We start from the raw sequence: 17,349 nt of genomic DNA on the forward strand, positions 1-17,349 counted from the left end.
CTGAATAACCTTGAGCAAGTTACTGGATTCTGTGAACCCTCTTTATTTGTAAATTGGGGATAATAACAGTATTTACCTTACAGCATGGTTTGGATAAGGACCGAGGGGTGTACTACAGTTTAGTGGGAGCCTATGGGGTATAGTGAGTAGCTACCATTGGCTCACATGGGCAAGACAAGGGCTGGATGCTACTCGGAAGGGAGGATCAGCTGGGAAATAATTTCAGGACCCAGCATCCATAAAAGCCAGGAGAGTGCGTGCTGTGTGCCCAGAAGGAGACAGGAAGGAGCTGCTCCTGTGCAATTTCAGAGTCTAGAACCCTTCCATCAGATACTGTGTTCCACCACTGCAGTTTGAACAAAGAGAAAAACTAATACTGCTGCAGTTTGCTAGAAATCTTACTCTGTCTCCAGAGAGAATTCACTGCAGTTCTTGCTGCAAGGAAGGATTTGGGTCTGTAAGACACAATACCATGACCATTCCTACCCGTCTTCCGCAAGCTGCTCTCACTTTCTTAAAGCAGGATGTTATCTCCTTGACAAGCGATGCCTCTACAGGAGGAACATTCGCACGTTTTACCATTACAGACACCACTTTTGGCTTTGGGCCATTGGTGGGCTAGCAACCCAGGGGCAGGACACAATATAATATAACTCTGACTTTTACCTGTTCTATGGGATGTGGAATAATTTCTTCTCGAGTGTAGGAAGGAGATCGTTTCTGTGTCCTTTACAGTGAATATTCCCAGCAGCTCCAGCAAGAGCTGCAAAGAGAAGAGTCAGAATATAACTGGGCCCTTCTGGAGAGGCTTGGATGACAAAAGCAAGCTTACTACAGCAAGAGTGGGGCTACAACGCAGCGAGGGAATCTCTTCGCAGCAGAACAATCACCGTCTTTCTCAAAACAATGGGGAAATTCGTCGACCATTTGCAGCGAGCCCATAAAACGGAAGTGCAATCACACAGCCTGTCAGAGAAGCAGTGTTGATGTTTTCAGAAGGATCCTGCAAGCATCTCACCCATTTGTCTGTGCCGCTGGTAACAGCCCACTCACATGGCCAGGATCCCCTTCCAGCCGAGCTCTACTTTAAGCCTTTGTAATCCTCGCAGCACCGCGGTTCTGTCAACGTCTTCCAGTTTAGTCCAAAGCACACAGGGCGTGCGGCACCCTCTGTACAGTCAGTGTTGCCGAGCATCCCCTGCCTTCTACCCTTCCAATGTTACGGTGAGAGAAAAAGAAAGGTGCCACATACCATGGTGTTTCGGCGCGCGAAGGATTAAGCCGCGAGTGGCTCCCACTCCCAAGGCCTCCAGCTCCTCGGAGAAAGACTGATGATCTGGAAGGAGCAGAGGGCGTTGTGCCACTTCTGGCTTAAGGCTGGCACATTTGCATGTTGTGATTTCGTCTATGTGTATGTTGGTAAATCATCTGTACAAAAAGCTGAATGCAAATAAATCGTCCCAAACTCCAAGGCTTGGGAGCTCTGTTGACAAAAAGCCACGAGATTAGACAAAATGCTTTCTCTCCTTTGGGATGTGCTGGCATCCTACATCCACTTTCTGATGGATGATCAGAATAAAAAAGAGTGAGCACCCACGCCCCCACCCTGTGCCCTTGGTCTGGCAAATATTTCCCTGTGATATTGCCAGGCTCAGTCTGCCTAGAGGAGACACGGCCTGCCATGATGGAAACCAGCCTTCCTCCCAGACATGACAGCCCTCGGCCCACCCAGCCTGTCACGATACCACTGCAGTGTCCACAGGCTGCGGTGTGTTCACGGGCAATGCCAGGAAGGCAGTGGACCACCGTTCCCAATAGCAGCCTCGGCCACTTAAGTCCTATGTTTACAGGGTTTGCAGGAGAATAGATTTAATATGGGACACATAAATGTATAGGGTTATCTCATAATATTCACCCCAAAAATCAGATGTAGGAGAGTGCAAAAGATCTGTCCAAGCTCTAGAGACTGGAGGAATCCTGTGGAGGTCTTGGATCCCATGGAAATATCCTGCACGAGTCCAGCAGGGGGCCTAGAGCCCATGGCAATGTTTCATGCAAGAAAGTAGCAAGGATCTAAGCCAAAAAGGTCCAAGTGCATGTGGTGGAAGGTCTGCACTGGTGGGGAGAAGGATCTGTGTCACCAGGCTGAGGGATCTTCACTGGAGCCAGGAAGTCACACTCAAGATAAAAGCAAAGACCAAAGCTCCCCCAAAGAGAGCAGCAGCCCTCCCGTGCCTGAGCTCTTTCCCCTCCCCGTCTTCCTAGAACAGCTGAGTTTGTAGCAGGAAAATCAGAAGCAACAAAAGCTTCTCCTGGGAAATCAACAGCAAGTAATCCTCCCCTGCTTCCTCCTTTTATGCCTTTCCAGCATCACCTTCAGATGGGTCTTCCATTCCCAGAACCATGCTGACTCAGTTGGGCTGGGCATTCCCACTCAAGATGACCATTTGTTAACTTGCCACATTTATGAAGTTCCATTTTTAATAAAATCAAGGTAGGCTTTTGATGATTCTCTTTTTCATTTTTATGGGACTGGCGATTTAGCTCAGTGGTTCCAGCGTCTGCCTCGCAAGCAAAAGGACCTGAGTTCGATCTCTGGTACTCCCAAAGCAAAAAATCCCTCGCCTTCTTTTTCACTTTAAAATAAAATGACGCTCCCTAGGTTCTTCACATACCCTGCACTGGAGAATATGATGGGCTGGACATGCAACTGAACACTGGAGGGTATCCAAACATGGTGTCAGCTTCTGCGCTTTTCACCAGCCAGTCTCTGCAGAGCCCCAGTCTTCAAAATTCTAGACAAAGAAGACTGGAAAATGTATAAATCATGATTTTGCTCCTGGGTACTTAGCCACAGTGATGAGGTGCTTAGCATCCTATACCACCTGCATCCTAATGGGCCATAAGCTATTCTGGTTTATCTGAGGCTTCACTGAAAGCTAAGAGGATAAGCAGCATGCTCCGTCTTTAGTATTCCGGACTGAGAGGGACTGTGCTGTAAGCCTGCTCTCATGGCTCTCTGCCAGCACTGACTTCCAGGGGATCCTACTATACTGCTCAGCTTTAGAATAGCATCCAAAGTGGTGGTGCAGTAAGGGACCACAGACTGGGCATCCAATGTGTGTGGTGCTCCAGGCAGCAGTTACAGAGTTCCTCTCGGTTCCCCTACCCTGAGTGACTATCACTAGATAGTCATGGATAATGCATGGAGAAAGGAAAGATCATCACGCCTTACACCCTGTCTTTGTTCTCAACGTTACACTGTGCTGTGCTTCAAGATGTCCCACTGCTAGTTCGATATAATATTTTTCTGATGTTCTTGGATCAAATAGCATGAGAGGCAAAGGGCTGAGATCTGGAAAAACAAATCTTATGGAGTTTAGCAAACTGACACGTTGCAAGAAAGAAGCTTGCTTTGCATTCGAGACCCAAGGTTGTCACAAAGAAGTAACTTTTAAAGTGAACTGCAAACCAGATTTCCACACCCTTTCTGAAAACAAGTTGACACTCTAAAGCATCTCTCTCATAACTCCTGTAAGAGTGTCTGCTGCTGTGTGTTGCCAGGGACACTGAGCCATTTATGAGATATTTAATTCAGAGCCGAGTTCAGAGAAAGCAGACTTTGGGTTGGACCTAGAGCTAATCTTTTTTAAATTGATCCTGCGATTTCTGGTCCTGTTTTAAACAGGACCTGAGGAATGGTTACTTCGGAAGGGAAAAAAAAGACATAGTTTTTTAATAACCACTATGCCATTTTTTTTATTCAAACCAGCCCATAGTTCCTTCATAACACTCCAGAACAGCAGTATTGTCTCACACATTCCTGACTGGACACAACCAAGCTTGCACGGTTTTAGAGAGTTCCTGCTCCTCTCAGCCTCAGGGTCACCTCATGCAGTGAGGCCCAGGGAATACTTAGTACTAACTATCTACTTTCTGTTTTCCCCCGCTACCAGGGATCGAACTTGGGACCTTGCACTTATGAAGCAGGTGGTAGAAACACTAAATCCCTGGCCCCTAGTACTAACTATCAGAACTTCTCACAGTGCTCTCTAGGGAGAGCAGAAAAGACAGGACCTATGGAAGCTCTTCTCTGCTTTCCAGGGTTTAGCTATGTCTTTCAGCAGTGTGACACTGGAGATCAATGGCGCAGAAGCATTAACTGTATGTGCACATTTGTCATCTAAACCAGCTTTCGTTCAGCAAAGATTTATTGAGTGCCTATTGAGAGCTAAGCACTGGTTCTGGTACTATGGATAGAGGAATATGTGAAAAAGCCAACAATGTCATGCCTTATGGAATTTTTATTCCATAAAGGGCGACAGACAATAAGCAAGCAGAACAAGTAAAATATGTCTCACACTGAACAGGGATAAAGCAGAAAAAGAAGAGTTGAAGTAGGAAAGGATTGTTGAAACTTTTAGGAAGCATCTAGGAGAAAACAATGCTTTAGTTTATTACCACGGGAAGTAAAGAGTAAGCTATGCAGGTTCTCTGGAGAAAGAGTGCTCCAGTCAGACACAGGAACAAAATCCCTTGACACGGGTGCAGTCTGTTCAAAGAACAGCAAGGACACCAGTGTGCTTAGTGCAGGGCACGTGATGGTGGACTGGGAAGAGGAGAGGGTGCTGTAAAAGCTTCAGCTTTTACTCTGAATGGAAAGGGAAGCCCACATCTTCAGCTAAGTAGTTACACAACCTTACTTTCATTTCAGCGGGGTCATCCACGCGGATGTACTACAGCGAGACTTCATGAGCATCAGGGAGAGGGAACCAGGTAAGAGACTCTTGCTTGAACCGGATCAAGAGATGATGGGCTTGTACTGCCTCGGTGCTCACGTTGGGCTCTCGGTACACACATATATTCTGCTTCAGCCAAACTTAACACTAGGCCAAGAAGCCCTTGTTTTTTGTGCTCTTTGTTTGAGTCACATATGCTTAGTTATGCCATTAAAAGAAACATGTTGAATCCAACAAATTTGATGTCTTAAACTTCAAATTCCTAAGGGGGAAAAAACCCCGTATTATATTTACACATAATTCTGGAATACATTTTTATATTTTAATTACTAAATAGAAATTCACCCTTGACATCTAATATGCATAGTTTCTATACCACTTCTCTAGATTACTTTTGGAAAACATTTTGAATCTCTGGTCTCCCGTGACATATATGCCTCAGTGCTTAGTTAGACCTACGTGGAGTATTCCCAGCCCTTTGTCTGGAAGCCACATTTTTACAGATGTGAGCTGACTCACATTCTATCCATGAAGGACAGCCAAGATCCATTCACTGGTCCATGTGGGCTCAGACACACACCCCTTGCCTTGACTCACAACTCCCCAGGACCATGTGAACGCCAGCCCTTCGGGGGGATTGGCCAAGACCTCTGCTGCAGCTATGTCACCACTCAGCTTCTGCCCGAGCTGATCGTACGTCTCTCTCACTCCCTTACAGCTCTTGTGCCCAAGCGCCCTCTCCCAATGGACCTACTGCATATGAATCTCATGTCAAGGTCTTCTGTCCAGAGACCCAACCTGTGACGTCTGACCGCAGTGCCAGTACAACTAGGTACTGAAGCCAAAGATAGCCAGAGAATCAGCCACCTTAAAAACAATTGCACATATTCATTAAAAAGAATGAACGTTAACTACTATTAGTTTAAATTTTACTTTCAATCTAATCTCCAAATTGCTTACTATATCAGTTTGGTGTTTTCCTTAAGGAATGCGGCTATTAAAAAGAACCACTAGTCTTCCACAGAAAGTGCTTTGCCATTATGTAAAATATGTTTCCTACTCTGCTAATTATAGCAAACACATAGCAAGAATTAAAAAGAAAACTGTCCTTAAATGTCCTAAGTATATCCCATAATTACCTGAACATGTATATATGTTGGAAGGAAATTAAGAGAGTTGTATTTGAAATTGTTCTCCGAGTGTCTCAGCTACTCAGCCATTAATAAAAGGAAGATTAGCAAAATTTTGCTGAAAGACAAATTACATATATATTTTTTCAAGTCTGAATCCTCAGGGTGTAACTTTTCATAGGTGAATATGCTTAGAAGTGCTCTCTTGACTGGGGATTCTTTTGTAAATTATTTTAAATACAAAGAAACATCACCTGCCACGGGAGACATCTGAATGCCACCGTCAGTTCATCTCCCTGGAAACAGAAGAGAGGTTTATAATCTAATGTATTCTTGTAATGGCAGCCACCCTGATAACATATAACATAGATATAGCTATTGTAACAATGCATCACGAAACATTCTAGTATGCATTAAGAAATTCCAATGAGATTAGAATAGAGTGAATTTGAATTACTTACTTTTTTCATTTGTTTGGCAAAAAGCATCTGAAGATCAAAGATTCAGCTCTTCTCTGACTCCCTCTCCCTCTCTCTCCCTCCTCTTCCTCCTCCTCCTCCTTCTTCTTCATGTTCTCTCTCCTTCACTCCCCTTCTCCCCTCCTCTCTCTCTCTCTCTCTCTCTCCCACCTGCCCTTTTTCTTTTCTCTCCCTCCATTTTAATTTTAAAATAATTTCTGTTTTTCCTAACACTTTTATAAGAACCAGGTAAGCAGATTATTCTTTTGGAAGCTGAGAAATTACTGCAGGACTACAATAACTCGCTGTAATAATGTATTTATAAATAATCTGAATATAATACTGTGGGAACAGTTCATAGTTGCTACAAGATTTTATTTGTCATACTTGGAACTAAATCGTTTAAAAATCACTTCCCCGGTTCCAAAAATTCTGTCTTACTTTTCTCAACACCCAAAGTGAAAGGGGGAAGGTTTATTTAGCTCACAGTGTGTAGAAGTTTCAGTCCATAATCGGCTGGCTCCAAGGCAGGGTAGCTCATGGCAGAGGGGCCTCACAGAGGAGAAGTTCACAGTGGCCAGAGAGGAAAGCAACAAGGGACTTTAACAGCTTCTTTCTGCCCCCTTTATTTTATCTAGATTACTTAAAGTGGGCAGCACTCACACCCTCAATCCTAGTGTCCTTGAGCCTAGTATTGCACAATGAATCAATTCCAACACTACACACTCTAGATCCAGGCACCTCTGAAAAAGCCCCACCTACCACTGCATGAAGCTGGGGGTGGGGGGCATCTAAACACAAGCCATACCAATCACCTAATTCAAATTTTCACCTAATTCTCATTTTCCTGAAGAAAATCCAGGACCGGTGAAATAAAGTTATTTACCTCAAATTCATAGAGCTATTTTTTATCTTTATTAAATTGATTGGTACATTTTAGGTATACAATATAGTTGCATTCATCATTGGAATCTTGTACCTTTACATGACTTATCTTGATTCTTATTTTTTGCCCATTGCCCAGCCCTCCCTTCAGACCATCCACCCTCCCTTGTTTACAAAGACATCATTTCCATGTTTTTCCTTTTCACATATTTTTTCTTTTCCCTTTTTACCATTCCCCTACTCCTCCAACTTCCTCTACTCTTTTAGAATTTTCTTCCTATTACATAATATCAATTATATATTTTAATCCTATTTACACTTCTACTTGTTCACACCAGAGAAACTATTCAGTATTTACACATGTGTGACATTAATTTCAGTTAAGAGTATGGCCTCAGTATGCATCTGCTTACCTATAAATCTCTCTAGTTTATTGTTCTTTGTGGCTGAGCAGTATTCCATTTTGTAGAGCTATTTATGGTAGAATTAAAGCTAGAAACCTAACTGTCCTTGCTTCAGGACGAAGAACTTAACACTAATTTAATTTTGTTCACTGCCAACATAACACAAAGTGAGGAGAAAGATGCAGGGACCAGTGTAATTTCATAGTTTTGCTAGAGGATCTTGTCAGCAGATAGAGACACCGAGGACTTTTTGAGTCATGTGAGTGGGACTCTCTGCCTCTCTAATCCATCTGTGTTCACTGCAAGAGCAATATCAACTTTTTCTACCCCATACTGTGAGCCACTGAGACGACCTCTCTGCTTAGAAGCAAAGGCTTTTTTAGCTTATCTTCCTGTTGATGCTTAATTGATAAATTCCCACAATGGTAAGAAGTAGATCATTCTGCCAGTTTGTCCTCGCTGAGCCCAGGTTAGCCAGGACCATCCAGCATGTCACCTGCGGACACACCACTTGGGACTCACAGCCATGCCACTGCTGCAATCCTGAACACTTTGCTTGTTTCCTTGGACACTCAGCTGACCTGTCTGTAAAGATCTGAGAAGAAAACACCTCTTCAAGCAGTTATCATCAGTTCTTATTTTTTGTTATTATCTCTGTTCTCAAAGTATCAAATATAAAAAAAGGATTTAAGAAAAGATGGATTCAGATGCTGAAACTAAAGCCAAAACTTACATTTTCTACCAGAAGTACAGGAGGGGACCGGCAAAGGGGCAGGAGCACAGTTCCCTGCATGAGGCTGCTGGGCATTTGTAACCTTAGCCGCAATGACAACAAAGAACAGGTGTGAAAAGGGCAAAGTTGGGAGTAACTCATTAGGGAACCATCTCAAAAGCTGAGCCAGGCCATGCCCATCCCCACCTGTAATGAGATATGACTGTGAACTTTACAACATGAAGCCTGAAGAAGCATTATCTAAATTAGCTGCTAATTTAACTGGTTTGGGATAAGCACAGACATCTGTGTCTTTTAACAGCTCTTTTGGGTGTCTCTGGGGTAGGGATCACTTCATAAGCTAATGATTCTCAAAATGTAATCCTTTGTCCACTAGCATTATCATCATTTGTGCTTTTAGGAAAATGATTTGACCTAATAAATGTGCTGAATCATAAACTCTGAATATAGGGCCCTGCAGTTTGGGTGTTAACAAAACTTTTGGATATACTAGTTTGAGAACCACTGTTTATAATAAATGAAGAGGGGTAGGAGACAAAAGGATGAAAAATCAATTAGATTCAGTTAAAACAATGATCTACTTTGATAGTGCTGAGTGGCACTAGTTAAGCTACCTCATTTATAAGACGTAATGCCAACATATTTATCTATATGCCAAAAAGGAACCTTAGCTAAACTATATATGCATATATGTTACATGTGCACACACATATGTACACATAAAAAGGACTTGACTCACAGGCATGAAAAGGTGAAAATTTAATATGTGAGCATATGTGATGTTGGGAACAGCTTTCTCAGATAACAAAACAACTTGGTCAAAGAAAATATACATATATGACTATGCAAATCACTTTAATATATAGTGACTTACACAAAGACATAAGAGGACAAAGATAAAAACAGATAAAATCCAGAAAAAGAATTTAGTGATTTCTCTGAAATGATGCCCAGTCCTAGGTTAAAAAAAAAAAAATGTCAACTGGAACCTTATTTTAGCAATAAGATTAACAAAAAATATACAGTGATAATACTCACTACTGAAAAGATGCAAGGAAACTGCCATTGATAAAAATATACATATTAGAGTTTATGGTATTTAGGACCAGGAGAATTACTAATGATGAATGAGAAAGAAAAGATAAGCTCTTGTCCTTTATGTTAAAAAGAAAAAATTACCCATGTATGTGTGTATACATAGCTAATTTAACAGATAATCCATGTGGAATCTCTCTCCTCCTACACACATACACACACGAGGCACAAATGCATACACTGCCATAGAAATAGAAGATGAAATATAGTAAAGTCATGTTTAATAAATTGAAGATCCATAGCTGAACCTCAAACTGAAAACAGTTCCTCTAACTTATTCCGAGTTATTTCCAGTACACAGAAACCATAAGCTCAAGCTGTACAGAAAGAGAATCCATGCTATTTTGGTTGAGATCCACAGTGTCCCCCAAAGGCCTGCTGTGCTTTCGGAATGTGCATGGATTCTGGTAGCCCTGTACTCATCGGTGGAGGAACCCGTGGATGGGTTCTGAAGTAAATGTGCTACTAGGATTGGAGTCGAGTTGGAAGTGGGCTACTGAGGCTGACCTGGAAGGGAAAATCTCTTCCCCCACTCCTCCCCTCTCTCTTGCTCTCAGCTTCCTGCTGTCATGAGGAGAACAGCTTTCCTCTGGGCTGCGATGGCTGACCTTTCCATGTACAGAAACCTCTGAGAATGGGAGCCAAAATAAAAACCTCTTCCTCTAAATTGCGGTGTGGAGGACTGCATCTCAGCCATGAGGAGAGTGACAAAAACTCTGCTAACAGTCCATAGCATTAATAAAGACACAGAAGGCTTGGAAAAGGAACTTAACAGGAGACAAGAAAAATTCCACCAACTCACTCTTGAATACATACAGAGAAGATTACTATTCACACACAGCCGTGGATGAAAAAAGAATCAAGCACACGAGATTGGATCTTGGAATTAGAATTGGGAAATGGAATTGATTTGTCATTAACCAAGACCAAAAGACAAGGGGAATGGACTTAACATGAGAAAATAACGGAAACAAAGTTTTTGTACATAGGGAGGGAGGAAGGGGTTGGAGGGAGGGCAGGGGAATGGGGAAAATATAAGAACCAAGTTGATATGTAAAGGCACAAATTTCCAACAATGAATTTCATTATATTATATACATTAAACATGCCAATAAAATTAATTTTTAAAAAACACAAGCAGTAAACATGAAAAATGTCATATGGTGGAATCCATGTTGAGGAAGGAGGAGAGAACCTTATAGGCTTATGTTTTTTCTCATTGAGTCTATTGATTAGCCCCTTTCTTCCTATTTCACATTGGATCCTATTTCATTAGGATCTTATGTACTATTATAGTTTTTCATACGAGAGAAACTATGCAGTATTTACACATGTGTGACATTTATTTCACTTAAGAGTATATCCTCAATATGCATCCATTTTCCTATGAATAACTCTACTTTCTCATTCTTTATGGCTGAGTAGTATTCCATTTTATAGAAAAAACACATCTTCTTTATCCATTCTCCAACTAATGGGCAAATGGGCTGTTTGCAAGTTTTAGCTATTACAAACTGTGCTGCTATAAACATGGGTGAACATGTATCACTGTGGTGTGTTTCTTTTAATTCTTTTGGAAAGATACCCAGCAGAGTGATGGCTGGGTCAAATGGAACCTCTAGTCCCAGCTCTTTGAGGTATCTCCATATTGATTTCCATAGTGGTTGCACCAGTCTGCACTCCTACCAACTATGGAGAAGGGTTCCTTTCTCCCCACAACCCCGCCAACATTTGTTATTAAGTGATTTCTTGATAGCAGCCATTCTTTGTGAGGCTTAATATTTTTATTTTTTATTTGTTTGTTTGTTTTGGTACCAGGGATCAAATTTGGGACCTTGCACTTGCAAGGTAGGTGGTGGAACCACTGAGCTAAATCCCAAGCCCTATGGGCTTAATTTTACATCCAGATGATGTTCAAAGGAAAACACAGTAACAAACAAATTGAACAGTAATGTGCAATAATGGATAAATCATACTTAAAGATGATTTTTTAAATTGTGATTTCTACGCAACTAAGAAAACTAAGCAAAACATATAAAGTAAAAGCTAAAAGAATTATAGGCAGTAATTTGAGACTCTATCACCAAAGCAGAAAATGTAAAATTATCTCTCAGAAGTAAATATATTGAGCATTTTTAAAATTAGTATGGTTATGGAAGATTTGGACAACACACAACACCATGCTACGTCTATTGGATATGTTTTGAATTCCATATTCAATTAATACACAAATATACTTGAAAATTTTCAAAAACTGACTGCTCACATTCCATAAAAGAAAAAACTGACAGGACTATAGGAAGTAATTCAGAAATAAGTTACCCCAAATATCTAATGGACAGATCAGGTCCTCTTATCATAGAACAACTAAATCAGAAGTAACCAATATCAAACCTGTTTTAAAATATCTGAGTAAATCAAATATTACACTATTTTTTGTTTTTGTTTTTTGTTTTTGTTTTGGTTTTGGTGTTGGGTTTTTTTTGTTGTTGTTTTTCATTTTTTGTTTATTTCCTCATGAATTTATTAGTACACTTTAGGTATACAGTACAGTTATATTCATCATTGGGATCTTGTACCTTTACATGACAGGTCTTGGATCTCATTTCTTCCCCATTCCCCTGTTTTGTTTTGTTTTTTTGGTGCAGGGGATGAAACTGAGGACCTTGAATTAGTGAGGCAGGTGGCAGAGCCACTGAGCTAAATCCCAGGCTCTACACTGTTAAATAATATGTGGATAGAAGAAAAAATTCACAAAAGAACTTATGAAAAATATATACTTAAGACAAAATAGAAGTACTGATACCAAATAGAATACTGTGTGTGTGTGTGTGTGTGTGTGTGAGAGAGAGAGAGAGAGAGAGAGAGAGATTTGTGTGTAAAATGTGGTGTATAGAACATAAATGGAACTTAAAATGAGTGAGGAAATCTTAGATATTTAGTAAAAGCATTTATCTAACTGACTTCCTGAAAGGAAAAAAAAATAGATCCTTAATTCAAACTGTACTTTAAAATCAGATGCAGATATTTTGGAAAACCAAATTAAAATGAAATAGAAAAGAAACAGAAAAGCTTTGAAAACTTTCCACCTAGACAATACAAAAACCTACCCTTTTGACCTTGATACAGTAAAGAATAACTTGTACAAGATACAAATAACACAGTCAACAAAGAAATAGGAGGATACATTTAATGATACCAAAATTTAAAAATTTTTCCACAGTAAGGGACTCCATCATTATGAAAATGTAAATGAAACAATAAAGAAATAACACAGACTATCAAATCAGAAACGTGTGAACACACTGAGTGATAAAGAAGTTGTAGTTGAGAGGCTCTCAAACTCTATGTAGCAGTGTCAAACTGCACTGCCATTTTGGATGGCAATCTGAGCGGAGCTCTGGCTGGGGATGAGTCTGTGGGAAAGGGTGACTAGTCACAGTCTACACCCAAGAGGGTGGGAGGCAGGGAGTTTTAAATGCATGTGATGATTTGGGGTGCTGTGACACCCCGGTGAGTTCTCTCCTGACTATCCAGATGATGGAACTCAGTCTTTGCTCATTCGAACACAGATTTCTTTCCTGCCAATGGCTTCAATGCCACAATGCTCCTTGGCCCCGGAAAGCCCCTCCCCGCCAGCGCTCCCTGAGGTAGATCGCACGCCTCGTAGACTCCATCCCAAATCAGTTTCTCCTTCTTCATGGCTGGCTTCATAGAACCCCGCTGTCTCTCACTGCAGCCATTCTCCATCATTGCCAGACACCGTGGAACGCATGGGTCCCACAGCCGCCCTGTAGAACTGGGAACATCTCCGGAAGTTGTCTGACTTTTCCTCTGCCTAACTAGGTGGGACCATTTGATTTACTTTGCTGTGTTGACCCCCAAGGTTATTGCTAGAATCATTAGTAGAGACGATCTTCCAAACACAGATTGGGATGAACCCTATTAGCATTTCTCTTAAATTTTTGTGACATTCCAAGCCAAAGTGCAAGGGAAGGAGATCAGCATTCTTATGCCTTATCTCCTCCATATTCCACTTTTTCCCCCATCTCCATAGTTTAAGCTCTAGATACTGGTGGAATGAGATCGCCTCTACCTTTGTTGCTCTTGCAGTGTCATTGTCTCTTATGCCTTGGCATTACAGGTGGCCATATAATGCAATCTAGAGAATTCTCACCTTATAATCCCCTATCTTGATTCTTGACACAATGAATTTGGCAGATTCTCTCTAGGTAACCCTTTACTTTCAAGCTAGGTGCTGCGTTGTAAAATTCTACCTTGGATTTCACAAGCTGAAAAGTTTTTCATTGGATTCTAGCAATGAATTTGTTGCAGCAGTCCCCACTCCCCTCCCCTATACACCTAACACACAACTACCAAGGTGGGCAGAAAGATGCCCTAGTTTGACTCGAGAGAGGCATACGTGAAAAAAAGCAAATTAGAAAAGTACATCAACATTTTTAACACATTTTCTACACATATATATGTAACAGAATCCAGGAACAATGGAAGATTAAGAAAGGAGGAGAACAAAAATATTATTAGAGTTGTAAGAGTCATCAGGCTCCATGGACAGGAGGCAGTGATCTGTCCCTATGTGAAATGTGTCTATAGCATTTCACTCTCTCTGGCCCAGGGGCAGACAATGCTCCCAATACAAACTCTAAGGTATAGGGTTGAAAAGAAGAGATATTTAAGCAGAACATACACAGATTGGGATGAACCCTATTAGCATTTCTCTTAAATTTTTGTGACATTCCAAGCCAAAGTTCAAGGGAAGGAGATCAGCATTCTTATGCTTTATCTCCTCCATATTCCACTTTTTTCCCCATCTCCATAGTTTACAACTCTCCTTCCATGGCAAAGGAATAGAAGGAGAGTAAACCATACTCCATCTCTGTGCCCACCCTCTCTCAAAATTTAGCCAGAGGCAGAGGCAAGAAAATGCTTTCAATAGCATGTAAAAATAACAGTTTTCAACTATAGAAAACAGTGGTCTACTTTAATTTTCACTACTGATTCTTATTTGTTTATTTGCTTTAATAATTGGGGTTACCAGAAAGTTTTAGAATCTATATAAATTTTAATCTATTAAGGGATTCATCAGCATTGTAAGCTATAATAGAAGCAAGAGAATAAATTTCACATTTGTACTGCATTAAGTTTGGATTACTTAAAACATCTAAATACACATAAGACATACAAGACTCAAAGTGAATGTGTCAGTGTATTAACAAAAATTATCTCTTACTGTAGAATTGCAGGTGGCTATTTTTCTTTTCTTTAGGCATATGTGACTCTTTTGTAAACCCCCCAATAACCTAAAGGTCAGAGTAAAGCTCCAATAATTTAAGATGAAAAAGTATGCAGATGTGCTATCAAGAACTTTCTTCAGCCGGCCGTGTGTGGTGGCACACGCCTGTAATCCCAGCACTTGGGAGGCTGAGACAGGAGGATCACTGTGAATTCGAGACCAGCCTGGGCTACACAGTGAGTTCCAAGTCAGTCTCAACTACATAGTGAGACCCTGTCTTAAAAAAAAAAAACAAAAAAAGAACTTTCTTCAGGTATATGAAGGTATGTTATTTACTCTTCCAATCAATTCTCAAAATAACGAGCATCCATAATCACGATTGTTATTATTCATATAGAAATTAATATTTTCTGTACACCAAAGTAAAAGGAGATGCCACAGGACTGATTAGTACTTCAAGTTACAGAAGGGAGAAAAAGAGGGAGTAGTCATGCCTTTGAGATCTATGGGATTGCCTTAAATTTTAAGCTGTTGTAACTGAAGGGGAACCCGCGGCTCAACAGCGCAGCTGTCTTGTTAGGCAAATCTGTTCCTAGGTCTCCTTTTACTGCTGCTGCCTCCAGTGTTGCCTACCTTAGGCAGGCTGGGTGCCCAAATGGGTGAATAAATGACTCATGCCACCCACAGGGCAGTAAGAAGCCTCCAGTCTCCCCTTCAGGAAGATGGTCATTAGCACCATTGTTTCACGGAACCTACTCATTCCCTCAGATCAAAGTGCGTTTCTGTTCTCATAGCCAGACTCTCCTGATACGTTAACTATTGTAAAACAGGAGAATGTTCATTTAAGCCAAGTCAAATTCTGATCATCATAACGCTGAGGATGATAGTTCCTTAATTGTTATTTTTGGAAGTATAATTATTTTTTAGGATACTGTTTTTCCAGATGGATTATTTTATCAAATGCTTTAATTTTTAATTCATTGACTCTTTTACTTTTAGTAGATCTTACTACTGCCAAGCATAGGAAACAGGATAGAGAGGAAATTAAATCAACGACTGCATCACTGTCTTATTTCAAGCTCAAAAGTCCTTTGGGCAATGTTATCCAAAGCACGGGGCCAATTTAACATGTCATTATTCTTCCTCATTGGACATCACTGTGTCTCTTGGTGACACTCTTTCTATAATGGTAAATGTAAAGGCCACCAAGCCATACAACATATTCTTTACCACTCATCCTATGGAACATAATTAGATATTGAGGAGGAGTAAATTCCGATATGATTTTTAAATATATAAGGAATTAAAACATAATTTGTTGAATTAACCTAAAAATTCACTACAAGAATTTCTTGTTGGCATTAGAGGGTTTTGTTTAGGAGAGAAGGAATAAAAAAAGGATCTTTCGGTGCTGCTTTGTTTCGCAACAGGTTTTGTATAGATTGAGGGGTTTCATCTCGGCAGATCTGCGCACGAATGGGACATCTTGGGTCCCGTCCACGCTCCCCCTTTGCTCCTTGTCCCCTCACTCCCGTCCATGCTCTCTTCCTCTTCTCTCTGGTTCTTGGGCAGCTCAGTGCCAATCCGAGGCAGGCAGGAGACGGAGCAGAGCCCCCAAGGCCCTCCTCTCTGCCCTACCCTGAAACCTTCCTTGCAGGCCCCCATGCCTCCAAAACACCGTGCTGCCCTCTGAGGCTGCATGAGCCACTGCCCTGACTCACTGAGCCCAACTCCAAGCAGTATCTGCAGGGAACAGGTTAGCTCCTTAGCGTTTAAGAAAAAACCCTACAGGACCAGCTTACCGGACGTGGGCTCCACAAGGTCACATGGCAAAGCCCAGCCTGGAAGCCTTGAACAGGGGAGGTCCGTGCCCCAAGCCCTCCTCCCGCCTTGCCCTGCTCAGCCTCTCCAAGCACCTGCTCTCAGTCCTCTTGCTCCGTCACAGCGGTGTCTAAGGAGCTTGTCCCCGAGTTGCAAAACCTCTGCCCCTGGAGCCAGGTTTAATTACAAACCCGAAGGAGGAATAGAACGGGAGCCTTCTCTGCGCTTTCCTGATAAGGTACAATTTTTCATTTCCCTCAGGTTTTATGATCTTCGAGGGTGGAAAAGTGCTGACAATAGGAGTCGACAAGTAGAGGTGCTGACTTCGAGTGCTGAGTTTTCAGAAGGAAGGAGACGGAGAAGGTCTCAGGACGGAAATTGTAATGAGGAGGAGAGGAGCGTGTGACTACGGCAACTGGAGGAGGTAGGGAGGCTTAGGGATGAGCCCGGGCTACTTACATACAAATGAAGAAGAAAGATACAAACACTTTGTTGCTGTGATTGCATTGCTAGAAAAGGCTTGCTGCTTACATCTTCCGCACAGACCATGCTAGCACCTCTGTGAGCCACAGCAATAGCAACGGTGAGAATAGCTACATGCGCACTGCATGGACCTGTGCACCGGGCCCTTTGCCTGTTGCGTCTCAGTCATCCCAAGCCAGTGTCAGAGCCCGAACCCTGGGGCCTCAAAGCCTCACGGGCTCGTAGGTGGGGCTTTTTGGAGATGGTCGGATCTAGGTTGTGTTTCCATGGATTAAGAGTGAGTGATAACTAAATCAGCTCATTGATTGGTTTGGCGCAGTTCTGGGCCTGGATAATGCCAGGCCCAC

General features: G+C 41.7%; 1 long non-coding RNA gene across 1 annotated transcript; it reads right to left on the bottom strand.

The window, feature by feature from the left end:
• Positions 1-672: 672 nt before the first annotated feature.
• LOC104875686 lies at positions 673-2,838 on the bottom strand. The gene is made up of 3 exons (XR_784144.1): positions 2,676-2,838; positions 1,253-1,336; positions 673-763 (listed from the first exon to the last, which is right to left on the bottom strand). It is a non-coding gene; the product is annotated as an uncharacterized LOC104875686 (long non-coding RNA).
• Between the last annotated feature and the right edge of the window lie 14,511 nt (positions 2,839-17,349).

This window comes from Fukomys damarensis, unplaced genomic scaffold, assembly GCF_012274545.1.
Source record: "Fukomys damarensis isolate Sample0158 unplaced genomic scaffold, DMR_v1.0_HiC HiC_scaffold_4, whole genome shotgun sequence".
In the NCBI taxonomy this organism is placed as follows: domain Eukaryota; kingdom Metazoa; phylum Chordata; class Mammalia; order Rodentia; family Bathyergidae; genus Fukomys; species Fukomys damarensis.